This window comes from Triticum aestivum, chromosome 6B, assembly GCF_018294505.1.
Source record: "Triticum aestivum cultivar Chinese Spring chromosome 6B, IWGSC CS RefSeq v2.1, whole genome shotgun sequence".
NCBI lineage: Eukaryota > Viridiplantae > Streptophyta > Magnoliopsida > Poales > Poaceae > Triticum > Triticum aestivum.
Window position 1 is genome coordinate 209,334,900 of NC_057810.1, and position 13,301 is coordinate 209,348,200.

Genomic DNA, 13,301 nt, shown 5'->3' on the forward strand with positions numbered 1-13,301 from the left:
TGCCACCCGAAGTCCGCACCGCTCGTCCGCTCGCCGGAGCCGCCTCGCCATGGCCGCCGTCGACCTCGCCCGCCCGCGCACTCCCCTGCCGCCTGGGATCTCGCTGGGAGGACCGTTGTCAACCCCTGCTTCGTCTACGCCGCTGGATCGAGGCCGGGGGGCCACCATGTCGACGTACGCATCATCTCCCCCGTCTGCCTCCGCCTCGGCCGCCTCGCCCTCGTCCGCGTAGCCACCACCGGACCGTCCCCGTCCTCCTCCTCAACGGCCGACCCCGAGCCTGGCCGCCTCCGCTTCCCTTCAACGCAAGTGAGGCCCTAGCCTCTGCCTCCCTCTCTTTTCCTCTATCGCCGTACCCGACCACCGCGCCCCACAGCTGCGCCCGGCCACCCTCGCCTCGCCCTGGCGCCCTCCCGTGTGTGCCCGCGATGCCACACGCGCTCACATGCGACCCCGTCCGTCGTGGCCTCGCCCCGCTGATGCTTCTGCTGCCGCTGCCGTGCCAGCGCCTTCCCGCTCGCCGGCCGCGCCCCTGCGCGTGCGTCCGCACGCCCGACCTCGCGTGCACCCGCCCTTGTCCCGTCGATGCCCATGGCCGCGGCCCCGGCTAGCCGCGCCTGGGTCCGACGCCCGGCGTTTGCCCCGGTGCCCATGCCCGCACCCGTTAGCCCGTTAGGCCCTGGGCCTATGACAGATGGGGCCCACGCCCCAGTAGTTAAAAAGAGGAGAAAATGAAATAAAAATCAGTTAAAAATAATTAATTAATAATTAATTAGTTAGTTAACGAGATGATTAACTTAATTAATCCTGACAATTAACTTGCTAATTATCTGTTAATTAACTAATTAAACCTAATTAACCTACTAAGATAACCTAACTACTGTTAATTAGTCTTAGTCAATGACGAACAGGACCCACACATCAGTTGACCAGTCAACATCCCTGTTGACTGCTGACGTCATGATGATGTCAGCAGACACTGTTCTGGATAATGTTGAATTAAAATATTTAAATTAATCCTAAAAATGATTGAAAAACATATAAAATTAATATAAAATAACCGTAGCTCAGATGGAAAAACTTCCTACATGAAAGTTGCTCAGAACGACGAGACGAATCCGGATATGCAGCCCGTTCGTCCGCCACGCATCCCTAGCATAGTGAACCTGCAACATTTCACCTCCGGTTCATCTGTCCGAAAACACGGAACACCGGGGATACCTTCCCGGATGTTTCCCCCCTTCACCGGTATCACCTCAGACAGCGTTAGAACACGTCTAGCTCTGCTTGTTGTCCTGATATGCATCTGCTTGCATGGTATTCATTGTTTCTTCCCCCTCTTCTCTCTGGTAGACTACGAGACCGACGCTGTTGTTGCCTAGTACGACTACAGAGTTGATGACCCCTCTCTCTTGCCAGAGCAACCAGGCAAGCCCCCCCTTGATCACCAGATATCGCCTATTCTCCTCTATACTGCTTTCATTAGAGTAGTGTAGCATGTTACTGCTTTCCGTTAATCCTATTCTGATGCATAGCCTGACATTGTTGCTACATCTGTTGATACCTTACCTGCAATCCTAAATACTTAGTATAGGATGCTAGTTTATCATCATTGGCCCTACATTCTTGTCAGTCTGCCTTGCTATACTATTGGGCCGTGATCACTCGGGAGGTGATCACGGGTATATCCTATACAGACATACATACTATACAGATGGTGACTAAAGTCGGGTCAGCTCGATGAGTACCCGCAAGTGATTCTGATGAGGGGCCTGAAAGGACAGGTGACTCCATCCCGGTAGAGGTGGGCCTGGGTTCCCGACGGCCCCCGACTGTTACTTTGTGGCGGAGCGACAGGGCAGGTTGAGACCACCTAGGAGACAGGTGGGCCTGGCCCTGTTCGGCGTTCGCGGATATTTAACACGCTTAACGAGATCTTGGTATTTGATCTGATTTGGGTCGTTGACCTTATACGCACTAACCATCTACGTGGGAGTAGTTATGGGTATCCCGACGTCGTGGTATCAGCCGAAGCATTTCGTGACGTCAGCGACGGAGCGGCGCGCGCCGGCTTGGAGTGGAACGCCTGCTAGGCTAGGTCTGCTTTTGGCCACCCTCGCAACGTGCAGGTGTTCTAAGGGCGATGGGCCCAGACCCCTGTGCGCTTAGGTTTAGACCGGTGTGCTGACCTCTCTCTTATGCCTAGGTGGGGCTGCGACATGTTGATCTTCCGCGGCCGGGCATGACCCAGGCAAGTGTGTCCGGCCTAATGGGATTGAGCGTGTTGGGTTATGTGGTGCACCCCTGCAGGGAAGTTAAATCTATTCGAATAGCCGTGATCTTCGGTAACAGGACGACTTGGAGTTGTACCTTGTCCTTATGACAAGTAGAACTGGATACTTAATAAAACACACCCTTCCAAGTGCCAGATATAACCCGGTGGTCGCTCTCTCTCAGGGTTACGAGGAGGGGATTGCCGGGTAGGATTATGCTATGCGATGTTACTTGGAGGACTTCAACCTACCCTCTTCTACCTGTTGCAAGACGGAGGTGACCAGAAGTGTAGTCTTCGATAAGACTAGCTATCCCCCTCTTATTCTGGCATTCTGCAGTTCAGTCCACTGATATGGCCCTTTACACATATATCCATGCATATGTAGTGTAGCTCCTTGCTTGCGAGTACTTTGGATGAGTACTCACGGTTGCCTTGTTCCCCCTTTTCCTCCCTTTCTTTACCCGGTTGCTGCGACCAGACGATGGAGCCCAGGAGCCAGACGCCACCGTCGATGACGACTACTACCCCGGAGGTGCCTACTACTACGTGCAGCCCGCTGACGACGACCAGGATCCCAGGCAGGAGGTCTGTGCCTCTTTCGATCTGTATCCCAGTTTGTGCTAGCCTTCTTAAGGAAAACTCGTTTAACTTATGTCTGTACTCAGATATTGTTGCTTCCGCTGACTCGTCTATGATCGAGCACTTGTATTCGAGCCCTCGAGGCCCCTGGCTTGTATTATGATGCTTGTATGACTTATTTATGTTTTAGAGTTGTGTTGTGATATCTTCCCGTGAGTCCCTGATCTTGATTGTACACATTTGCGTGCATGATTAGTGTACGACTGAATCGGGGGCGTCACAAACACTCACGTAATACTTGTGGTTATGAAGTTTTAATCAGACACTGAGAAAAATAGGGGCTTATAGTGTTGCCTCCCAACGTATTCACCTTTGGGTGATGTCAACAATAATAGTTCATGCTAACTTACATCCAATTGGATATATATATCAGGATCTTTCCAACATGAGGTGCTTGCCAAAGGATAAAATGAAAAAGGGAAAGGTGAAGATCACCTTGACTCTTGCATAAAGTAAAAGACATAAAGTAAAAGATGGCCCTTCGCAGAGGGAAGCAGGGATTTGCAGAGGTGCCAGAGCTCAATTTTGAAATAGAGGTAAATAATTTTGAGAGGTATGATCTCATTGTCAACATAACAACCAAGAGTTCCCAATATCTTCCATGCTACATACATTATAGGCGGTTCCCAAACAGAATGATAAAGATTTTACTCCCCCTCCAACAACAATCACACTCCACGGCCATCCGAAACAACGGGGTACCATCCATACCAACAACAGTCCTGGGGAAGTTTTGTTTGCAATTATTTTTGATTTGATTTTGATATTTTTGATCATGGGACTGGGCATCCCGGTTACTAGCCATTTTTCTCGTGAATGATGAGCGGAGTCCACTCATCTTGAGAATAACCCACCTAGCATGGAATATACTGACAGCCCCTAGTCGCTACATGAGCAATTCGGACATACAAAACAGATTATTGCTCGAAGGTTTAGAGTTTGGCACATGCAAATTTACTTTGAACGGCAGGTAAATACCGCATATAGGTAGGTATGGTGGACACTCATCACAAAAACTGGGTTTAAGGATATTTGGAAGAACAAGTAGTATCTCTACTTGGTGCAAGGAATTTTGGCTAGCATGAGGGGGAAAGGCAAGCTCAACATGTTTGAATGATCCATGACAATATACTTTAACTAAGATGTGAGAAAACATAACCCATTACGTTGTCTTCCTTGTCCAACATTAACTCTTTAGCATGTCATACTTAATGAGTTCTCACAATTATAAAAGATGTCCAAGATAGTATATTTATATGCGAAATCTCTCTTCCTTCAATATTCTTTCATGAATTGTCCAAATGACCAATACAATGCTTGCTAACCTTCAATAAACTTACTACCTGTACTTCTTAGATGTGAAGTCATTACTCCCAACGGGGTAAGCATATGAAACATATATAATTTCAGATTTATGACATTCAACTCATTCAACCATTTACTCATAGGATATAGGTGAAGCACACGAGTAAATGATAAACTACTCCAAAAAGATATAAGTGAAGATCAATGAGTAGTTAAATAATTATGTAGCTATGTGAAGACTCTCTAACATTTAAGAATTTCAGATCTTGGTATTTTATTCATACAGCAAGCAAAGCAAAACAAAATGACATTGCAAGGATAGCACGACTCATGTGAAGAAGCAAAAACTTAGGTTCAACCGATACTAACCGATAATTGTTGAAGAAGAAAGGTGGGATGCCTACCGGGGCATCCCCAAGCTTAGATGCTTGAGACTTCTTGAAATACTATCTTGGGGTGCTTTGGGCATCCCCAAGCTTGAGCTTTTGTGTCTCCATAATTCCTTTTATATCTCGGTTTCCTAAATCTCGAAAGCTTCATCCACACCAAACTCAACAAGAACTCGTCAGATAAGTTAGTATAAACCAATGCAAAAACCTTATCATTTTCTACTGTAAAAAATCACTAAAATTATTATTCAACATTGCATACTAAATGCCTCTGCATATTTAATACTCCTATCCTCAAAAAGAATCATTAAACAAGCAAACATATGCAAACAATGCAAACATAACAGCAATCTGCCAAAACAGTATAGTCTATAAAGAATGCAAGATTCATCATACTTCCCTAACTCCAACAATTATGAGAAAAATATACACTGTAAAATATTTATCAGAGCTCAATATGAAAAAAGTTTCAACATTATACCATTCTCTGACTTTTCTAGGGAATTTTTGCAACGGCGGTAAACTTTCTGTTTTCAAACAGCAACATGTATACTAGCAAAATAAGCATGGTAAAGGCTATCCTTGACATTTTTATTGAAAATATAGATTGAAAACATTATTCTAAATAACATCAAGCAAATAATAATAAAATAAAATGACGCTCCAAGCAAAACACATATCATGTGGCAAATAAAAATATAGCTCCAAGTAAAGTTACCGATGAACGAAGACGAAAGAGGGGATGCCATACGGGGCATCCCCAAGCTTAGGCTCTTGGTTGTCCTTGAATATTACCTTGGGGTGCCTTGTAATCCCCAAGCTTAGGATCTTTCCACTCCTTATTCCAAAGTCCATTGAATCTTTACCCAAATCTTGAAAACTTCACAACACGAAACTCAAAACAAAACTCGTAAGCTCCATTAGTATAAGAAAATAAAACCACCACTTAGGTACTGCTGTGAACTCATTCTAAATGCATATTGGTGTAATATCTACTGTATTCCAACTTCTCTATGGTTCAAACCCTCCGATACTACTCATAGATTCATCAAAATAAGCAAACAACACAATGAAAACAGAATCTGTCAAAAACAGAACAGTCTGTAGTAATCTGTATCATTCGAATACTTATGTAACTCCAAAAATTCTTAAATAAATTGGTGGACCTGAGGGATTTGTCTATTAATCATCTGCAAAAATAATCAACCTAAAACCACTTACCAGTAAAAAATGGCAGCTAATCTCGTGAGCACTAAAGTTTCTGTTTTTTACAGCAAGATCATAAAGACTTCACCCAAGTCTTCCCAAAGGTCCTACTTGGCACAAACACTAAATAAAACATGAAACCACAACTTAACAGAGGCTATATGAATTATTTATTACTAAACAGGAACAAAATCAGGGAACAAAAATAAATTGGGTTGCCTCCCAACAAGCGCTATCGTTTAACGCCCCTAGCTAGGCATGATGATTTCAACGATGCTCACATAAAAGATAAGAATTGAAACATAAAGGGAGCATCATGAAGCATATGACAAGCACATTTAAGTCTAACCCACTTCCTATGCATAGGGATTTTGTGAGCAAATAACTTATGGGAACAATAATTAACTAGCATAGGAAGGTAAACCAAGCATAGCTTCAAAATTTTCAACACATATACAGGAAACTTGATATTATTGCAATTCCTACAAGCATATGTTCCTACCTCATAATAATTTTCAGTAGCATCATGAATGAATTCAACAATATAACCAACACCTAAAGGATTCTTTTCATGATCTACAAGCATAGAAAATTTACTACTTTCCACATAAGCAAAATTCTTCTCATTCAGAATGGTGGGAGTATCATAAGAGACTTGAATACTATAAATTATTTCCACATTAAAAGAGTAATGTTCAGAAAAAGGGTAATCATAATCATGACAATTTTTATAAATATAATCATCACTACTTTTTATAGCATAAGTTTCATCACAATAACCATCATAAGTAGCAACTTTGTTCTCATCATAATCGATTGAAACCTCTTCCAAGATAGTGGAATCATGACTAAATAAAGTTGACACTCTTCCAAATCCACTTTCATAAATATTATAAGATTCAACATCCTCCAAAATAGTGGGATCACTACTTCCTAAGTTGACACTCTTCCAAACCCACTTTTATCAATATCATCATAGGTAAGAGGCATGCTATCATCATAACAACTTTGAATATCAAAACTTGGGATGCTAAAAATATCATCTTCATTAAACATAGAATCCCCAAGCTTGGGACAAACTTTAATTTCAGCAAATATATTCTCAAATATGTCATCCTCATCAAACGTAGCTTCCCCAAGCTTAGGCCTTTTCATATCATAAGCATAATCACTCTCATCATTAATAGTATGGATAGCACCAATAGTATAGCAATTATCATCATCACAATGAGTAGTAGGAGAAACATAATTTGGGAGGGATACCTTTTTGCCTTTGTTGCTCCTTCTTTTCTTTTTCTTCTTCACATTATGCGTGGGTTCAACCTTCTTCTTTGAGCTCCTTATTGATGAGATTGGTTGAATAGAAAGCTCCTCCTTGTTACCTGATTCATCATAAGAAATAATAGGAGGATATTGGGAAGTCTCTTCCTTTCATTAGTAATTGACAATATAAGGATTTTCAATGAAATTCACTGCACAATACAAATCAATTTCCTCTAGATCAATATCAAGAAAATTCTCAAGATTAAATTCTGGAATAAGCTTAGTTGCATGTTTCAATTCTTCATAACCCAAAAGAAAACTAAGTTCATTATGATGCGCAAGGGAAATCAATTCATCACAATTTTTGGACACGATTCGATCATGAAACAATTTGCATCGGAGATTTAAATGACCATGTTCATTGCAAAGTTCACAAGTACAGTAAAGATATCTTAAATTTTCAGCACTAACAATAAGTCTTTCTTGCAACCCTTTAGTTTCTAAATACTTATGCCTCTTGCAATATCTATTTTCCCTATTTGGTGTGTACTTGCAAACCCAATCAACTCCACAAAAATCGACATGCTTATAAGAGGTATTTTCATCATAACTAGTGCAATCATCATTAGTACTATGGATATTCAAAGAGTTCATACTAACAACATTGCAATTATGCTCATCGTTCAAAGATTTAGTACCAAGCATTTTAATGCATTCTTCTTCTAGCACTTGAGCACCATTTTTCTTTTCATCATACTCACGAAACATATTAAAAATACGAAGCGTATGAGAAAAACTCAATTCCATTTTTCTGTAGTTTTCTTTTATAAACTAAACTAGTGATAAAACAAGAAACAAAAAGATTCGATTGCAAGATCTAAAGATATACCTTCAAGCACTCACCTCCTCGACAACGGCGCCAGAAAAGAGCTTGATGTCTACTACACAACCTTCTTCTTGTAGACGTTGTTGGGCCTCCAAGTGCAGAGGTTTGTAGGACAGTAGCAAATTTCCCTCAAGTGGATGACCTAAGGTTTATCAATCCGTGGGAGGCGTAGGATGAAGATGGTCTCTCTCAAACAACCCTGCAACCAAATAACAAAGAGTCTCTTGTGTCCCCAACACACACAATACAATGGTAAATTGTATAGGTGCACTAGTTCGGCGAAGAGATGGAGATACAAGTGCAATATGGATGGTAGATATAGGTATTTGTAATCTGAAATTATAAAAACAGCAAGGTAACTAATGATAAAAGTGAGCAAAAATGGTATTGCAATGGTAGGAAACAAGGCCTAAGGTTCATACTTTCACTAGTGCAATTTCTCTCAACAATAATAACATAATCAGATCATATAACTATCCCTCAACATGCAACAAAGAGTCACTCCAAAGACACTAATAGCACAGAACAAACGAAGAGATTATGGTAGGGTACGAAACCACCTCAAAGCTATCCTTTCTGTTCTATCTATTCAAGAGTCCGTAGTAAAATAACATGAAGCTATTCTTTCCGTTCAATCTATCATAGAGTTCATACTAGAATAACACCTTAAGACACAAATCAACCAAAACCCTAATGTCACCTAGATACTCCATTGTCACCTCAAGTAACCGTGGGCATGATTATACGATATGCATCACACAATCTCAAATTCATCTATTCAACCAACACAAAGTACTTCAAAGAGTGCCCCAAAGTTTCTACCAGAGAGTCAAGACGAAAACGTGTGCCAACCCTTATGCATAGGTTCATGGGCGGAACCCGCAAGTTGATCACCAAAACATACATCAAGTGGATCACGTGATATCCCATTGTCACTATAGATAAGCACAGCAAGACATACATCAAGTGTTCTCAAATCCTTAAAGACTCAATCCGATAAGATAACTTCAAAGGGAAAACTCAATCCATTACAAGAGAGTAGAGGGGGAGAAACATCATAAGATCCAACTATAATAGCAAAGATCGCGATACATCAAGATCGTGCCATAGAGAGAACACAAGAGAGAGAGAGAGAGATCAAACACATAGCTACTGGTACATACCCTCAGCCCCGAGGGTGAACTACTCCCTCCTCGTCATGGAGAGCGCCGGGATGATGAAGATGGCCACTGGTGAGGGATCCCCCTCCGGCAGGGTGCCGGAACGGGCTCCCAAGATGTTTTTGGTGGCTACAGAGGCTTGCGACGGTGGAATTCCCGGTCTATCTTCGTCTTTGATGTTTTTAGGGTATATGGGAATATATAGGCGAAAGAAGTCGGTCGGGGGAGCCACGAGGGGCCCATGAGAGTGGAGGGCGTGCCCAGGGGGTCGGCGCGCCCCCCTATCTCGTGGCCTCCTGGAAGCTTCCCTGTCTTGTACTCCAAGTTCCCTAGATCGCTTCTGTTCCAAAAATAAGTTTCCCGAAGGTTTCATTCCGTTTGGACTCCGTTTGATATTCCTTTTCTTCGAAACACTGAAATAGACAAGAAAACAGCAATATGGGTTGGGCCTCCGGTTAGTAGGTTAGTCCCAAAACTAATATAAAAGTGTATAATGGAGCCCATAACAATCCAAAACAGATAAAATAATAGCATGAATGCTTCATAAATTATAGATACGTTGGAGACGTATGATTGACCTCCTGGACATCTTCCGATGGCACGAGGTGGCTGGTGACCATGTTAATGGCGAAGCAACGGTGATGGTTGTGTTGGGTGTCCAAGAAATTTAAGGGGGTAAGCAAGTGTGAGGGAAAGTGAGGGTTTGTTCATGTCCAGGGGCTCACATATAGGTTTTGTACTCATCCAGGAACACTGTAGTGCTGCCCTGGCAGCGACCATGCGGTCGCGTGTGAGGACACGCGCCCTAGATGGCAAGGACACGAGATAGTAGAAGACACGGCTGGTGGGCTGGGTCGGCATTGTAGAAGTGGGCTACAAGTGCAGAGTAGTTAGGTTTTACCTTTTTACTTTTCTGTTTTTCTATCTAGAGTTATTGTTTTTTCTATTTTTCTTTACAGTTTTGCAATCTTATTTAATATAAAATGATTTTGCTTCATATGAAACTAGCACACAAATGTAGGCCATATTTTCAGTTGGTACAACAGTTACAATTTATTTTGAAATGTCTAAATATTTATTTAATTTAAATTGCCTCAAATAAGTGTTGCTGGTTGATGTCACTTGAAGCTACGTTCGTATTTCACCAAAGAGGAAGGGATGATGCAGCACAACGGCGGTAGTTATTTCCCTCATATATGAAACCAAGGTTATCGAACCAGTAGGAGAACCAAGCAACACAACGTAAAAAACCCCTGCACACAAATAACAACACCTTGCAACCCGACGTGTTAAATGGGTTGTCAATCCCTTTCGGGGTACGGTGCCTCAAGATAGGCAAAGGACGTGAGGTAAAAAGTGGTAGACAGGATAAATAGATCGCAGAACAAGTAAATTGCAATAAGGTATTTTTATATTTTTGGTTTAATAGATCTGAAAATAAACGCAAGGAAAAAGTAGACCGCAAGGCAAATATAATGAAAAGAGACCCGGGGGCCATAGGTTTCACTAGTGGCTTCTCTCGAGAAAGGTAGCAAAAGGTGGGTGAACAAATTACTATTGCCCAATTGATAGAATTTCAAATAATTATGACGATATCTAGGCAATGATCATTACATAGGCATCACGTCCAAGATTAGTAGACCGACTCCTGCCTGCATCTACTACTATTACTCCACACATCGATCACTATCTAGCATGCATCTAATGTATTAAGTTCATGGAAAATGGAGTAATGCAATAAGAATGATGACCTGATGTAGACAACATCCGTTTATCTATTGCGGTAGATATGGATCCCATATTTTTATCCTTAGTAGCAACGATACATATGTGTCGGTTCCCTTTCTGTCACTGGGATCAAGCACCGTAAGATCGAACCCACTACCAGGCACCTCTTCCCATTGCAAGATAAATAGATCAAGTTGGCCAAACAAAACCGAAATATTAGAGAAGAAATATGAGGCTATAAGAGATCACACATATAAGAGATCAAAGAAACTCAAATAACTTTCATGGATATAAAAACATAGATCTGATCATAAACTCAAAGTTCATCGGATCCCAACAAACACACCGCCAAAAGACTTACATCATATGGATCTCTAAGAGACCATTGTATTGATAATCAAGAGAGAGAGAGAGAGGAAGCCATCTAGCTACTAACTACGGATCCGAAGGTCTACAAAGAACTACTCACGCATCATCGGAGAGGCACCAATGGAAGTGGTTAACCCCTCCGTGATGGTGTCTAGATTGGATCTAGTGGTTCTGGATTCTACGGCAGCTAGATGAATATTTCTTCAACTCCCCTAGGGTTTCTGGAATATTGGGGTATTTATAGAGCAAAGAGGCGGTCCGGGGGGTACCCGAGGTGGGAACAACCCACCAGGGCGTGCTAGCACTTGGCACTATGTCAATAGATTAGTACCAAAAATGATATAAAATGACTATAAAATGATTATAAAACATCCAAGATTGATAACAAAACAGCATGGAATAAAACATCCAAGGACGAGCAGGAATTAAGCTTGGGGATGCTTGATACATCTCCAACATATCTATAATTTTTTATTGTTGCATGCTATTATATTATCTATTTTGGATGTTTTATATGCATTTATATGATATTTTATATTATTTTTGGGACTAACCTATTAACCGAGAGCCTAGTGCCAGTTTCTGTTTTTTTGCCTGGTTTAGAGTTTCGCAGAAAAGAAATACCAAATGGAGTCCAAATGGAATGAAACTTCCGCGATGATCTTTCTTGGACCAAAAGCAAACTTGGAGACTTGGAGATGAAGTCAAAGACTCAACGAGGTGGCCATGAAGGTGGAGGGCGCGCCCCTCTACCTCATGGGCCCCTCGGAGCTCTTCTGACCTAGTCCCTTCGCCTATATATACTCTTATACCCCCAAAAACATTAGGGGGAGCCACGAAAACACTTTTCCACTGCCGCAACCTTCTGTACCCGTGAGATCCCATATAGTGGCCTTTTCCAGCGTCCTATTGGAGGGGGATTCGATCATGGAGGGTTTCTACATCAATACCATTACCCTTCCGATGAAGTGTGAGTAGTTTACCACAGACCTACGGGTCCATAGCTAGTAGCTAGATGGCTTCTCCTCTCTCTTTGATTCTCTATACCATGTTCTCCTCGATGTTCTTGAAGATTTATTCGATGTAATACTCTTTTGCGGTGTGTTTGCCGAGATCTGGTGAATTGTGGATTTATGATCAAATTATCTATGAATATTATTTGAGTCTTCTCTGAATTCTTATATGCATGATTTTATATCTTTGCAAGTCTCTTTGAACTATCGTTTAGTTTGGCCTACTAGATAGGTTTTTCTTGCAATGGGAGAACTTCTTAGCTTTGGGTTCAATCTTGCGGTGTCCTTTCCCAGTAACAGTAGGGGCAGCAAGGCGCATATTGTATTGTTGCCATCAAGGATAAAAAGATGGGGTTTTCATCTTATTGCTTGAGTTAATTCCTCTACATCATGTCATCTTACCTAATGCGTTAGTTTGTTCTACATGAACTTAATACTCTAGATGCAGGCAGGATTCGGTCGATGTGTGGAGTAATAGTAGTAGATGTAGAATCATTTCGGTCTACTTGACACGGACGTGATGCCTATATTCATGATCATTACCTTAGATATCGTCATAATTATGCGCTCTTCTATCAATTACTCGGCAGTAATTTGTTCACCCACCGTAATATTTGCTCTGTTGAGAGAAGCCACTAGTGAAACCTATGCCCCTAGGTCAATTTTACATCATATTAGTTTCCTGTCAACTTGCCAATTTCTATCGCCATTTGTTTACTTTGCAATCTTTTACTTTCCATTCTATAAACCAAAAATGCCAAAAATATTTACTTTACAGTTTATCTATCTATATCGGATCTCACTTTTGCAAGTACCCATGAAGGGATTGACAACCCCTTGTCGCATTGGGTGCAAGTTTGTTGATTGTTTGTGCAGGTATCCGGTGACTTGTGCGTTATCTCCTACTAGATTGATACCTTGGTTCTCAAACTGAGGGAAATACTTACTCTACTTTGTTGCGTCACCATTTCCTATTCAAGGGAAAAACCAACACAAGCTCAAGAAGTAGCATATAACCTTCACAAGAACAAGCAGAGCATAATATACATAACAGGGCAGCAAGTAGGT